Source organism: Astatotilapia calliptera, chromosome 2, assembly GCF_900246225.1.
Source record: "Astatotilapia calliptera chromosome 2, fAstCal1.2, whole genome shotgun sequence".
Taxonomy (NCBI): Eukaryota; Metazoa; Chordata; class Actinopteri; order Cichliformes; family Cichlidae; genus Astatotilapia; species Astatotilapia calliptera.
Genome location: NC_039303.1, coordinates 9783016 through 9797460, shown reverse-complemented (window position 1 = coordinate 9797460; position 14445 = coordinate 9783016). Strand labels below are relative to the sequence as shown.

The 14445-nt window shown below is 43.2% G+C and overlaps 1 long non-coding RNA gene and 1 pseudogene across 1 annotated transcript; both read right to left on the bottom strand.

The window, feature by feature from the left end:
- Nucleotides 1-4554: 4554 nt before the first annotated feature.
- On the bottom strand, nucleotides 4555-7725 carry LOC113009562 (TBC1 domain family member 2A-like; annotated as a pseudogene).
- Nucleotides 7726-12614: 4889 nt separating this feature from the next.
- On the bottom strand, nucleotides 12615-14012 carry LOC113031812 (uncharacterized). Its single transcript, XR_003273793.1, has 3 exons — nucleotides 13883-14012; nucleotides 13190-13611; nucleotides 12615-13079 (listed from the first exon to the last, which is right to left on the bottom strand). It is a non-coding gene; the product is annotated as an uncharacterized LOC113031812 (long non-coding RNA).
- Between the last annotated feature and the right edge of the window lie 433 nt (nucleotides 14013-14445).

The following is a 14445-nucleotide window of genomic DNA, read 5'->3' as shown; positions in this document are numbered from 1 at the left end:
GGGAGGGCGGAGAAAGCCGCGGGATAAGTCGGTGGTGCACGTGCTAAGGGAGTCCGCGCCACCGAAGCCCGAAGGTTAGCGGGGTGAGCAGAGCGGCCTCACCTCCACCAGAGGCCGGTGCCTGCCGGACATCTGCCCAGCCGCCTGCGAGCTGGGGCGCACGACCGTACCAACAGCGCCGCGTCCACCTGCCACGCGGCCGACCTCCGGACCAGCTTCGCCGACGCTGCTGGGTTCGCAGGCGGCCACCTGAACTCACAACTCCCCGTCGCTTGGCCAGGGCCCGGGGGCGCCGACGGTCCGGGCTGATCCCCTCTCCCGCTCGCGGTGGGGGAGTACGTTCGGCCGGATGGTTCCCCGGCCTCAGTCGGGCGATGGGGGTATGTGGCGGGGCGTGGCCTGCGGTGCCGTGCAGAGGAGGCGGACGCACCTGCACGGCATCCGCAATCACGCCCCGCCGAATTAAATATTGTACTGGGTCCTGTGGTTGTTGTTGTTGGTGTTATGTTGAGCTGGAAGCGGGAGAGCTGCAGCTCTGAGTGCGAATGTACAGCAACCGTGTAGGGATTAATAAAAGCATCAAAATGCCACTGGGTCTGCCGTGGTCGTTTACAGCATACTTTACTTGTTGGATCCAAATCCCACAAGGAATCAAATAAAACAAGAAGACAAACAAAAACAAAACAAAAATATATTTCTCTCCCTTCCCAGGTCAGGTTCACAAAAGCATTGCAGCTCTTTATTCCTCTTGTACAGCTCCAGAGTCTGTCAGCCAAAAAGAAACTACTGAGGTTCCAACACCCAGTGTTTCTGTAAACACAGATGAAAATGAACAGTCATCCACATCTAAAAGATTTGTAGATTCGAGGGACCGGTATAATACATCTAGTACATCTTTGTTTAAACCTCAGAACACATAAAGGGAACAAACCATTGTATACAGATTTAAAAGTGCGCAAAGCAACGAACAGTCACCCTCTGAAACAGCTGAGGTTATCACAACCATTGTTTCTGTAAATACACAGGAACAGTCACCCACCTCAAAAGATTAGTATATTCAAGGGACCAGTGTATCTACTCTGGTCAAAAGAATCCATGCTTCGTACTGATGTCCACAATTCTTTTTTATTCCTCTCACAATCATGGAGCACCGTGAAAACTAGAAATGAGTAAAATAATATCAATAGCACATATGACATCCATCTCAGCCACTTATTTCTTTTCACAAGATGCACAAGTGCTTAACAAATAACAGCATAATGTTTTTACCGTGTACGCCTTGTAAAACCAGTAGTAGAAAAGTTGTAGATTCGTGCTCTTGTGGGGGAGACGTATGTTATCCACCACCTCGATAGCTAGCCGAGAGTTCGAGGGTCACTAGAGCCGCCGAGAACGCATGAACTACTTACGGTAGGACGTTTTGCCAAAGTAAGACGTTTTGTCAGAACACCGAGTCCTCAGGAGGATGCAGCCCATGAATTTGGACACGATCTCAGATGCACTTCTGGTGTTGTCATGGCAACCCACACAAACATTTCAGCGTCAGCTACAATGAGGCAGAGCCCTTACTGAGACACTGAGCTCAGGTAGAGTGAAAGACAACATTTTTCCGCATCCAAAACAGCAGCGCTGTTCCTGTGACCTCTAGTAAAGCCTCTACTTGGGAAAAGGGAGTCTTTCATCAAAGCATCCTGCAGAAGTTGAATAAAAATATGCAAATGTTTAAATGATGCAACTTAATGAAGGCTGACAGCAGTTGTACTATTTTACATTGCAGCGAACAGGGGTGACCATTATTTTCAACGTTTTTACAGCATTTTTCACATTGAAAGTGAAATAATATAAATAATGTCTCAATTAAATTGCGTTAATATTTAAAAATACAAAAACTACAGCTTTGTTCACAAGCCAATAAAAATGTACTTGGGCCAGTGGTAAATGAAAATAACACTTATTCAGCACCTGGTTGTTGCGGCTGCATCAGGACACCAGATGTTCAGCCTCCATCCTGTAGGCAGACTTATCCCCGTCTGAGAGGAGTCCAATAATGGTGGTGTCATCTGCAAGCTTAATTAATTTGACAGACTGGTGGTTGGAGGTGCGGCAGTTGGTGTACAGGGAGAAGGGCATAGAAGAAAGAACACAGCCCTGAGGGGAGCTGGTGCTGATGGTCCGGGAGTCCAAGACATTCTTCCCCAGCCTCACTGGTTGCTTCCTGTCCGTCAGGAAGTCAGTGATCCACCGGCAGATGGGATCAGGCACATTCATCTGGGAAAGCAATCCTTGAAGAAGGTCTGAAAGGATGGTGTTGAAGGTAGAGCTGAAGTCCACAAACAGGATCCTAGCATAGATTCTGCAGGACAAAGTGTAGGGCCATGTTGATGGCATCGTCTACAGACCTGTTGGCTCTGTATGCAAACTGCAGGGGGTCCAGGAGGGGGGCCGTGAGGGTCTTAAGATAGGAGAGAACCAGGCGCTCAAAAGACTTCCTGACCAGATGTCAGAGCCACAGGTCTGTAGTCTTTTCGTCCAGTGATCTTTGGCTTCTTGAAAGCTATATATGATATAAAAATTATATAAAAACTGTTAATCAGCAAAAGAAATGATATCATAGTTCTTATAAAGAAAGCCTCTATCAATCAAACACCAGCAGTGTAGCAATGTTGTTCACTTACACTGTATATAAAACACTGATTTTGGCTACATCCAGTTTTTACTGTATTATAAACATTTTTTACCATGAAGAGTAAAGTGTTTGGCATTTTTGTCATTGTTATTGAGCTCAGAGATCAGGCCCAGCCCAGTATCTACCTGGTTATGAGCAAGGAGCTGGAGGTGATAACTCAACAATAACCAGGCCATGCATGCATGGATGGATGCATGGATGGATCAGTTTGTAGGCTGTGTGTGGTCAGCAGCAGGCTGCTGGGTGTGGACCAAGAGGGAAAGCCCAGCATGTGAAACCCATCAGCAGAAGGCCAGAACAAAGGTGCACAGACAAACGCAGCCCAGACACTCAGGCAGGACGAGTAAAATAAATGGCAGCAAACACAGTATGATGTGGTAAAATGTGCTTTCTTTCACAAACAGATAGCACAAACAAGAATCACAAGAATCTCCTTTGTGGTTCTTGTTTTTCTTTTGAGTACATTAATAAAAAGTTGAAATAAAGTGGCAATAAAATTCATGCACTGAAGACCACACGAAACCCTAATTCACCCTACTACCTGTTGCCTTCACATTCCATTTGCATCCCTTGTCCACAGAATCAAAAATGACCCTTCTTCGCTAAAGATCGAACATAAAGCAATTGCATTTTAAATGGAAGCCCATTTTGCATTAAGAAACACTATCAGCAATCAGAAATTGTGTATATCAGAGTTCTCTGTTTTTACTGTCCTGAAAACTGCATTAATTCAGTGGATGCGGTTAGGTTCAAAACAACGTAATATAAGAGGGATCCAATTTTTATCCATTCATGTACCAGCTACTGGCTTTTTGCTGTTATGTTCTCATATCGCATTAGAGTTTATTTGCCAGGTGTCAGAAGTCTAATAATGAATAAAGTTCAGGATATGCTTAAAAACTCACCTCAGTATAGCCGTCATCAGAAGGAAGTGCGCTTCACTGACTCATCAACTTGTCTCAGGCTTTCCACAAAGTTTCACAGTTGACCTTAAAGTAAGATGCTGCAAGCTTACCTTGCAGTGTATTCCTTTTTAAGGTCTAAAGACCTTAAAGTGCGCTATAGATTGAAGTGATTTGAACTGACAACAGGGCTAATTCAGCACTTCAAGTTAACATCAATAAAAGTTTTTAAATTTATTCTGATTTCCGTTTGTTTTCATTGCCTGTGCTATCTGTTATTTAGTTCAAATTGTGGGTAGATAATGCTGTGCTGTCATGTGACCTGTTCTCTCATGTGTGCCTTTCTCTTGTTTTGTATGTATTTCTCGTTTGTTATTTATTCCTATTTTATTCCTGCAATTGGTATGGAATTCATTTTTAAAAAAAATTGATCAGTGTTTTGAAATTAGATGTGATGAAGATGTGACCTTAATTTACAAAATCAACATCATGTTGGATTCAATGAGACATGAAACTAGTGCATGAAACAGGTCTCAGTAAATGTTCTCATAGACTGCAATACACTGCCCCCTGCTGGTCATTATAAAGTCTGCAGATGTCATTTGACATGAATGTCATATTTGTGAAACAAAATAAAGGACTCTGTAAAATAAATGAAAATCAAATATTTATATACAGAATATTTATGTACAAATGCTGAAAAAGACATTTGAACAAGATGCACACCCAGTAAAATTTAAAAAAAAGAAAAGAAAAGTCAGTTTTATCATGTGACTATCATGCTGTCATTTCTGCACAATGCACTTTACACCAGATCAAAATAAAACACTGTGAGGTCGTTCTAACCGGAAGCCCAGAGAGCTTCGACAATGCAGCACAATGCCCTGAAGCATCAGCATCAAAATATACTTCAAGTACCAAAAAGTACTCATTGTGCAGAATGCCCTATTTTTGAATAGCTGGACATTTAATTACTTTATCACCAGCTGTGACTACAGCTGATAATCAACCATGTTTCATAGGGATGTGACTACATTTAGAAATGTCACGCATTTTTAGGTATAAAGCAAAAGATGCAATGAAATAAATAAGCTATCACATATTAATCCAAATGAATTCACTGAAATACATCTGCACATTTCTGCAGCCTGACTTATTACACACGTGAACACAGTACACATTTGTTTACTGCAAGCTTGTTTCAGAGATGTGATGCAGTTAAATCTGTATGCGTCTGTTTCCTTGTAGTGTTAGTAGAGATGGTGAACCTGACACAATCCTGTGTTTGGTGTGAAGGAAACCAGTTAACAGCCGGTTTAGTAAAATTCTCTTGAACTCATGGAAAACTCATCGTCGTCTCAAAGTGAGCAGCTGAAGCGTCCCGTGTGATCAGAGGTCCTCGTCATCCTCGCTCACCATGACGTCGAGCTCTTTGTCTTTCCGTACGACGCTCTCGGTGATGAACTCCTTGTGCTGCTCCTCCAGCTCACGCAGCTCTGCCTGCAGGCGCTCCAGGTGGAGCACTCGCCGGTTCCTCAGCAGCCGGCTGGGGAATGGGTTCATGTCGTTGAAGGCGATGCTGGTCAGCTTCCTGCATGGACACACGCAGGTGGAAAGGACTCGATCACCAACACAGAGGAACTGGAAACTGATCAGCTTGAGTGTTTCTGTTTTATGCTGCTTGATACTTCAGGTACTGCAGTTTGAGCAGGAAATACTGGACTGACTGGACCACATGTATCCGAGAGCTGCAGATACTTAAAAATCTTTAAATCGTTGTTACTGTGATCAGGGAAATTTAAACTTCTCACAAAATTTCAGTAAAAAGGGTTTGAAGCTCAAAGATTCAACAGCCACATCCGCTACACTTCTGAGAGTGTAACAGCTCGTAGATTAAGGCGGGTGGAGGCGAGTGCGTACCTGGCATTGGAGACGGTCTTTGTGAAGAAGCGTAGGTACTGGTAGATCTCCACGCTGTCGTGAATCTTCAGGATGTCGTCCTCTTTGTATTTGAACAGAGCCAGAGTGTATCTGAAGATCACCTGCAGCACAGACACGCATTTCATAACAGGACACTCACGCCACACAATTAATTGGAAACTTTGAGGAGGTGAGTCATAAAATTACTCTTTCAGTTGTGGTGCAGTTGGGCCCTTTACTCATTACAGCTCTGATCGATTTCCAATAAGCCACTTGGTTCCTCAGTTGCCAGATAATATTAACTTACTTGGTAGTTGAGCTTTAAGTTTAAATTAAACTTTTGGGTTGGATCTACGTGGCTGAAGCTGTTGTCAGCATTTATCCCTGTGTGGTATATATTTCTGTGTCTGAACTGTGATTTTATTTCCTGAGACAAACGATGTAAAAGCTGCGCTGCATTTGTCACATTGCAGAAACAAGCCCAAAGCCATTGTCCCGCTCATCGTCTGGATTTACGCTGCTTGTGGTAGACTGTGAGGTCGTTACTAGAATGATCTGCTTTCCCACTCCTATTTCATGTCACATGACAGTTCCCCATGCTTAGTAAACAATGTCTTATTACTCCTAAAATGTAAATAAAGACATCTAAAGGTGAAAACAAAATCATTTTTGTTTCCATGGACACTACTGTGGTGCATTCAAGTGTTGTCTGCATTTCTGTCATGGTGTGTTCGGGTGTATGGTACCTTGGTACCCTCATACAGGAAGGCGTCCCACAGAGGCATCAGGATGTCGCTGGGCAGACTCTCCACAAAAACCACCAGGAACCAGTTGAAGGTGACCAGAGAGACGTCAATGTTGTGATCCTCAAAGTGAGATGCCAGGCGAGGAAGCTTCTCCGCCATGAAGTCCTTCAGCACGCGCTGGTCCGCCTGAGCACAAAGACTCACAGAGATCAGCCTCACTGATCACTAAAACAGATCACAGCAGGCAAGCAGGTGAGTGTGTCTGCTGACCTGAGAGGCCACCAGATTCTTGGTGTAGTAGTCCTGAGGCATGATGGCTTCCACCACTGCCACCAGACACCAGAAGGCGTCTTCGTCACTTTGGAGGACCAGCAGAGCGAGGGCCGCTAACCTGTGGACATTGATGGAAGGTGAGGTTCTGCCTGGAAGGCGGGTCCACATAAGAACTCAGATATAAAATTTATACTTTTGTTCTGACCTGTTGAGTACCTGGCAGTAGCCAATGGCAGGGTTATGCCCGGAGAAGGCCAGAAGGATGCGGCGGAGCTGCTGGAGGGCGGGGCTGGAGGGCGGGGCTGGACGGCGAGGAGAAGTGCTGATTGGTCGTCAGGGTTCGGTGAAGGTCCAGCTGGACCTGCCTGGAGGCAGGATTAGGAGCTGTCCGACTCTTCTCACACAGCTGGAAACAGAACAGGATTACTGAGTGCTCGCCAGCATTCCCAACAGGAAGAAGGAGGAGCCACCTGTGCTCAGGTGCGGATAAAGCACTCTCTCTCTCTACAGCTGTACCTGCTGATAGCGTTGCGTGTGGCACTCTTGGCTTGTCAAAGTTCTGGCTCGGACCAAACAGCGCCACACTCTCTGCCGATACTCCCGAGGGACGCCTTCACGCACCAGAATTTTGAGCTCAGGTGAGATGATGAAGTCATCGTCGGACCTGCCTGCAAGGTACTGAACCCAGCGGCTCAGCAGGGAGTGCTCCAGACCCTCCTACAGAGACAATGATGTATGATATAAAAAGAGGATAACCATTATCTGTTAAGCATTATGTTACAATGTAACATAATGTAAAATTGTAACATTGTAAACATAATGTTACAATTTTACATTATGTTACAGTTTAACATAAAGTAAAATTGTAACATTATGTTTACAATGTTACAATTTACAAATTGTAACATTGTAAACATAATGTTACAATTTTACATTATGTAACAATTTAACATAATGTAAAATTGTAACATCGTAAACATAATGTTACAATTTTACTTTATGTTACAGTTTAACATCATATAAAATTGTAACATTATGTTTACAATGTTACAATTTACAAATTGTAACATGATGTTACAATTTTACATGATGTTAAATTGTAGCTGTTAAGGGTGGTGAGTTAGCGAACCTAGACGCGGACCTCTCGTTTAAGTTGAACAGTGTCTTTATTTACAGTGAAGCCAAAATCAATCCACAGTTATCCACAGTGCAAGTCCCTTCAGTGCTCCTCTCCCCGTCTCCCCTCGTGTGTCCACAAAACTCCCTAGAATCAGTGAAGTGTCCCCTTCCGTCTCTCCGTCTCGATCGCGTCCAGGCTTAGTAGGCAGCTCAGAGCGGCAGCACTTACGGGTCGGAGGTCTCCCGTTGCTACGCGACCGCGTAACAATCGCAGCGGAGAAAAAGCGGAGCGAGAGAGGAGAACAAAAAAACACACACACACACAGGTCGACCGGTCGGGGCACCGTCCGACTCTGACAGTAACATAATGTAAAATTGTATTATGTTTACAATGTTACAATCCCTACCCTCACCTATGGCCACGAGCTGTGGGTAGTGACCGAAAGAACGAGATCGCGTATACAAGCGGCAGAAATGAGCTTCCTCCGAAGGGTGGCTGGCCTCTCCCTTAGAGATAGGGTGAGAAGTTCGGCCGTCCGGGAGGGGCTCAGAGTAGAGCAGCTGCTGCTCCACATCGAAAGGAGCCAGCTGAGGTGGTTCGGGCATCTGACAAGGATGCCCCCTGGGCGCCTCCTGGGTGAGGTGTTCCAGGCATGTCCCACCGGGAGGAGGCCCCGGGGCAGACCCAGGACACGCTGGAGAGATTATATCTCTCGGCTGGCCTGGGAACGCCTCGGTGTTCCCCCGGATAAGCTGGAGGAGGTGGCTGGGGAGAGGGAGGTCTGGGCCTCTTTGCTTAGGCTGCTGCCCCCGCGACCTCGGATAAAGCGGATGAAGATGGATGGATGGATGGATGTTACAATTGTAAAATTGTAACATTATGTTTACAATGTTACAATTTCACATTATGTTAAATTGCAACATAATGTAAAATCGTAACATTAAGTTTACAATGTTACAATTGTAAATATAATTTACCCAATTAATTCTGTCATAACAGAAGTATGACTTCTCTGTGTTATTAATCCGTATTAATATCATAGGGAGATTAATATCCCTACAATATTAAGCATCAGACTTTATCAAATTTTCTAAAAACTTTTTTTGTTGGATAGTGTAGCGCAGCTGGATAGTGTAGTGGTAATACTACACATCTTTGGAGTCGCACGTTCGATTCCCACCCAGTATCCAGTAAGGGTCCTGGCTAGACCCCTCATGCTAACCAAAAATCCCTGGAATGGTGCGGCTATGTCTGCAGTCTCTCCGCTTAAATTTAGAGCTTGCTTGTTTGTTAAATGTATTATTTACTGTTTTTAGTTTACTCCATGATGGGGCTGGATATCGGGCGTCCTGCACCACCCATCCGGTCTGGAGCATAGCGAAACCATTTCTGCACTGTTTGAACGAAGGTAAACTCAGAAACTGCCCCCACCTGCTGAGTCAGGCCATCTAAGACAACAAAAAAACCCAAAAACAAACAAACAAAAAAACAGTAAAAAAAAGAGGGGTTCAATTAGAGTTCAAATATGAATAACCTCTCGCCAAAAGTCTTTAACAGCTAGAAAGCTGGCAAACTACTAAGCTGATCAACATGAAAGGCACAAGGTGGAAATCAGCAAACTGCTGCCTCACTTTGTTCACCTGTGCTCTATATTTCATGGTCCGGTTGGCTGCAGGACCAAACATTTGGCCTTACACCTTATTTCTTTATGTTTTGCTTCCAAGGTGCCAGACTTGTAGGTAACTTTTTACACTGACATGACCTCAGCAATAGTTTCCAGTCTTTCAACTTCCTTGGGCTTTGGCTGCTTTTTTACTCATTTTCAGTCCAGTCCTTCTACCTGACCATTTTCAGAGAACTCTAAGGAGCTTGGGGGAAAAAAGCAACCGGACTTCTTTAACTTTTTTGAAGACGTTTCGCCTCTCATCCCAGAAGCTTTTTCAGTTCACTGAAGCCTCATAAGAAAGTGACACAATGACATTTAGATAATAAAACTCGCCAAAAATGCACCTTAAGAGCACTGTCTCTTTAAATACCCTCTTTTGCTTGGTCTGCTCCTTATTTTTTCCTCATTTTTTCTTACTTTGGAGGACCAGCAGAGCGAGGGCCGCTAACCTGTGGACATTCATGGAAGGTGAGGTTCTGCCTGGAAGGCGGGTCCACATAAGAACTCAGATATAATATTTATATTTTTGTTCTAACCTGTTGAGTCCCTGGCAGCAGCCAATGGCAAGGTTGTGCCAGCCAGCAGGATGCTGCTGAAGGGCGGGGCTGGAGTCTGAAAGTAAGAGCTCGTTTAGACTCTATTCTGTGAACAGGCTTGCTCCCACGAATATGTGAATTCATCTGTAAAAGAGTTTAACTCTAATGCACCTGTTCCTCCTGCTCCCTGCTGCAGGGCGGCCTGTTGGACTACGAATGCCAGTGCGGAGCTAAGAAGATCAAAGAGGAGCTGCTGTTCTTGAACCTGCCAAAGTGAGTAACCTCAAATCGGTCCCCAAAGGCCTCAAACCACCACAGTTCAGTCGGTGTCAGTTTTGTTCATGTCATGTCCTCCTTGCGTCTTCCTTTGAGCCTCTCCTCTTTGTCTCATCTCTTTCAGTGTGCTGATCCTCCAGCTGAAGTGGTTTACATTCACTCCATCGTTCACCGTGGAGAAGAAGAACAGCCCCATTGTTCTGACACAGCAGCTGGTGATCAGCCAGGACACAGCCTTTACTGAAGAGGTAAGGGAAAAGGCACACCGTTCATTTCAAGTATGGATGGAGCCCATTTCTAAGCTAACGGGTGGTGCCGCTGCCCTCTCCCAGGAAACTGCTCGCTATTTGTTGGTCAGCGTGATCAGTCGTTTGGGCTCCGCAGCTTACAGCGGTGAGTGGGTGCTTTCAGACACATGTGCTGAATGCAGGTCAACTTTGAAAGTTTATGAGACGTTAATAAGTGCGCCTTCTCCTCTCAGGACATTACGTCTGTGACGGCGTTCACCAGATGAGCGGAAGAGACGACGTCACAGACAGCCGGCTCACGTACGATGACGAGTTGGTCTGCCAGACCACGTGTGAGTCTGTGTGTGAGCAGCGGCAGAGAACAGCTTACCTGCTATTCTATAAAAGACAGGTGACGTCTCCCAGCAAACAGTCAGCATGTCTGTGCAAATATTCAGTGTAACTTGTAGAAAAACCCTCACACTCAGTTTATTTGTGTTTTTCTTTTTCTATTTCTTACTTTCTTTGCCGCACTAGAAAGGCAGCAGAGTCGGGACTCAGATCTGCAGCAACACCTTCATTGTTATTGTTATTATTGTTGTTAGTACTGTTGTTGTTATGATTGATATTGTTACTGTTATGATCAGTTTTATTATTATTATTATTATCATTATTAATTTTTTAATACATTTGTTTATCTTTATTATTATTAGTAGTAATGTTGTTGTTTATGTTGTTATTGTTATTATTATTACTGGTATTTTTGACATTATTATTATTATGTTGTTATTGTCATTATTAGTAGAAGTAGTATTAGTTATATCATTTTTATATCAGCCTGGAGTGAACAACATGAAAGCATGGATCCATCCTCCCTCACATTCACAATTCAGGCTGCTGGTGTAATCGTGCGGGGGATATTTTCCTGGTACACTTTGGGACCTTTAAATGCTACAGTCTGAGTATTGTTATGACCACAGTGTACCCTCTTCTGATGGCTGAAAGTAAAAGGGGGTCCAGTACCGGTTCCGGTACCAGGCCTACTGACAATTTAACATAATGTAAAATGGTAACATCGTAAACATAATGTTACAATTTAACATAATGTAAATGTTAACATTGTAAACAGAATGGTACCATTTAACATAATGTAAAATGGTAACATTGTAAACAGAATGTTACCATTTAACACAATGTAAAATGGTAACATTGTAAACAGAATGTTACCATTTAACACAATGTGAAATGGTAACATTGTAAACAGAATGTTACCATTTAACACAATGTAAAATGGTAACATTGTAAACAGAATGTTGCCATTTAACATTATGTTAAATATAACTAACGGATTTACTTTACCAAATGGACCATCCCGGCCTTGCCGTATTGGTCTATTTGATTCACCTTTGTTTTTATTGTTTATTTTATTTTCACTTGCTACACATAGGACAGACATGACTGGGGGAAAGAAAGGGGAGAAAGAAAGAGGGAAAGAAAAACAGCAGGGAAGAGGAATGGTGATAAAGGGCAAAAAACAAAAACCAACAAAACAAACAGACAAAAAATATATATATCAGTCACTTCAACTCAAAGAAGTCCAGACGCTTTTCTTTCCAAGCTTCTTTGACTGACTGTTAGGACAACTTATTTATTGCAAGCATGCAGTACAAGAATAACTCGATGTTTCTGACTTTGCATTACGAATTGTTTACCCACTGACAAACATTTCAAATTAAATTAAATTCAAAAACAATTTGTGGTAACCTGATTTTAATTCAAAAAGAATCATTAACAACACTTCTTGTAATGGTGTCAAAATCAGCCCAACTTTTATTTTCAAATGCAAAAAGTAAAAGAAAATGAGCCAACATACTGGACACATATAATTGTCAATATAATTGTTTATAAACAATTATACTGTCATCATTGTTACAGATATGGAAACTTTATTAACAATTTGTCCAAGTAAAAAAATGCCCTGCTAATTGTTGGGGTTTTCTCTCCTCTAGCCCTTTCCTTTAAGCTCTTCTTTACATCCCCCCAACCCCACCTTTTCTTTTTTCTTAATAATATAACAATAAAAACAATTGGCTGCATTTTAAATGTGTCAGATCAATGTCTTTATTCAAGAATACATGAAATGGTAATAGCTGCATGTGTGTTTGTGTGTGTGCATAATATGCATACTTTACTTGTTGGATCCAAATCCCACAAGGAATCAAATAAAACAAGAAGACATACAAAAACAAAACAAAAATATATTTCTCTCCCTTCCCAGGTCAGGTTCACAAAAGCATTGCAGCTCTTTATTCCTCTTGTACAGCTCCAGAGTCTGTCAGCCAAAAAGAAACTACTGAGGTTCCAACACCCAGTGTTTCTGTAAACACAGATGAAAATGAACAGTCATCCACATCTAAAAGATTTGTAGATTCGAGGGACCGGTATAATACATCTAGTACATCTTTGTTTAAACCTCAGAACACATAAAGGGAACAAACCATTGTGTACAGATTTAAAAGTGCGCAAAGCAACGAACAGTCACCCTCTGAAACAGCTGAGGTTATCACAACCATTGTTTCTGTAAATACACAGGAACAGTCACCCACCTCAAAAAGATTAGTATATTCAAGGGACCAGTGTATCTACTCTGGTCAAAAGAATCCATGCTTCGTACTGATGTCCACAATTCTTTTTTATTCCTCTCACAATCATGGAGCACCGTGAAAACTAGAAACGAGTAAAATAATATCAATAGCACATATGACATCCATCTCAGCCACTTATTTCTTTTCACAAGGTGCACAAGTGCTTAACAAATAACAGCATAATGTTTTTACCTTGTACGCCTTGTAAAACCAGTAGTAGAAAAGTTGTAGATTCGTGCTCTTGTGGGGGAGACGTATGTTATCCACCACCTCGATAGCTAGCCGAGAGTTCGAGGGTCACTAGAGCCGCCGAGAACGCATGAACTACTTACGGTAGGACGTTTTGCCAAAGTAAGACGTTTTGTCAGAACACCGAGTCCTCAGGAGGATGCAGCCCATGAATTTGGACACGATCTCAGATGCACTTCTGGTGTTGTCATGGCAACCCACACAAACATTTCAGCGTCAGCTACAATGAGGCGGAGCCCTTACTGGGACACTGAGCTCAGGTAGAGTGAAAGACAACATTTTTCCGCATCCAAAACAGCAGCGCTGTTCCTGTGACCTCTAGTAAAGCCTCTACTTGGGAAAAGGGAGTCTTTCATCAAAGCATCCTGCAGAAGTTGAATAAAAATATGCAAATGTTTAAATGATGCAACTTAATGAAGGCTGACAGCAGTTGTACTATTTTACATTGCAGCGAACAGGGGTGACCATTAGTTTCAACGTTTTTACAGCATTTTTCACATTGAAAGTGAAATAATATAAATAATGTCTCAATTAAATTGCGTTAATATTTAAAAATACAAAAACTACAGCTTTGTTCACAAGCCAATAAAAATGTACTTGGGCCAGTGGTAAATGAAAATAACACTTATTCAGCACCTGGTTGTTGCGGCTGCATCAGGACACCAGATGTTCAGCCTCCATCCTGTAGGCAGACTTATCCCCGTCTGAGAGGAGTCCAATAATGGTGGTGTCATCTGCAAGCTTAATTAATTTGACAGACTGGTGGTTGGAGGTGCGGCAGTTGGTGTACAGGGAGAAGGGCATAGAAGAAAGAACACAGCCCTGAGGGGAGCTCGTGCTGATGGTCCGGGAGTCCAAGACATTCTTCCCCAGCCTCACTGGTTGCTTCCTGTCCGTCAGGAAGTCAGTGATCCACCGGCAGATGGGATCAGGCACATTCATCTGGGAAAGCAATCCTTGAAGAAGGTCTGAAAGGATGGTGTTGAAGGTAGAGCTGAAGTCCACAAACAGGATCCTAGCATAGATTCTGCAGGACAAAGTGTAGGGCCATGTTGATGGCATCGTCTACAGACCTGTTGGCTCTGTATGCAAACTGCAGGGGGTCCAGGAGGGGGGCCGTGAGGGTCTTAAGATAGGAGAGAACCAGGCGCTCAAAAGACTTCCTGACCAGATGTCAGAGCCACAGGTCTGTAGTCTTT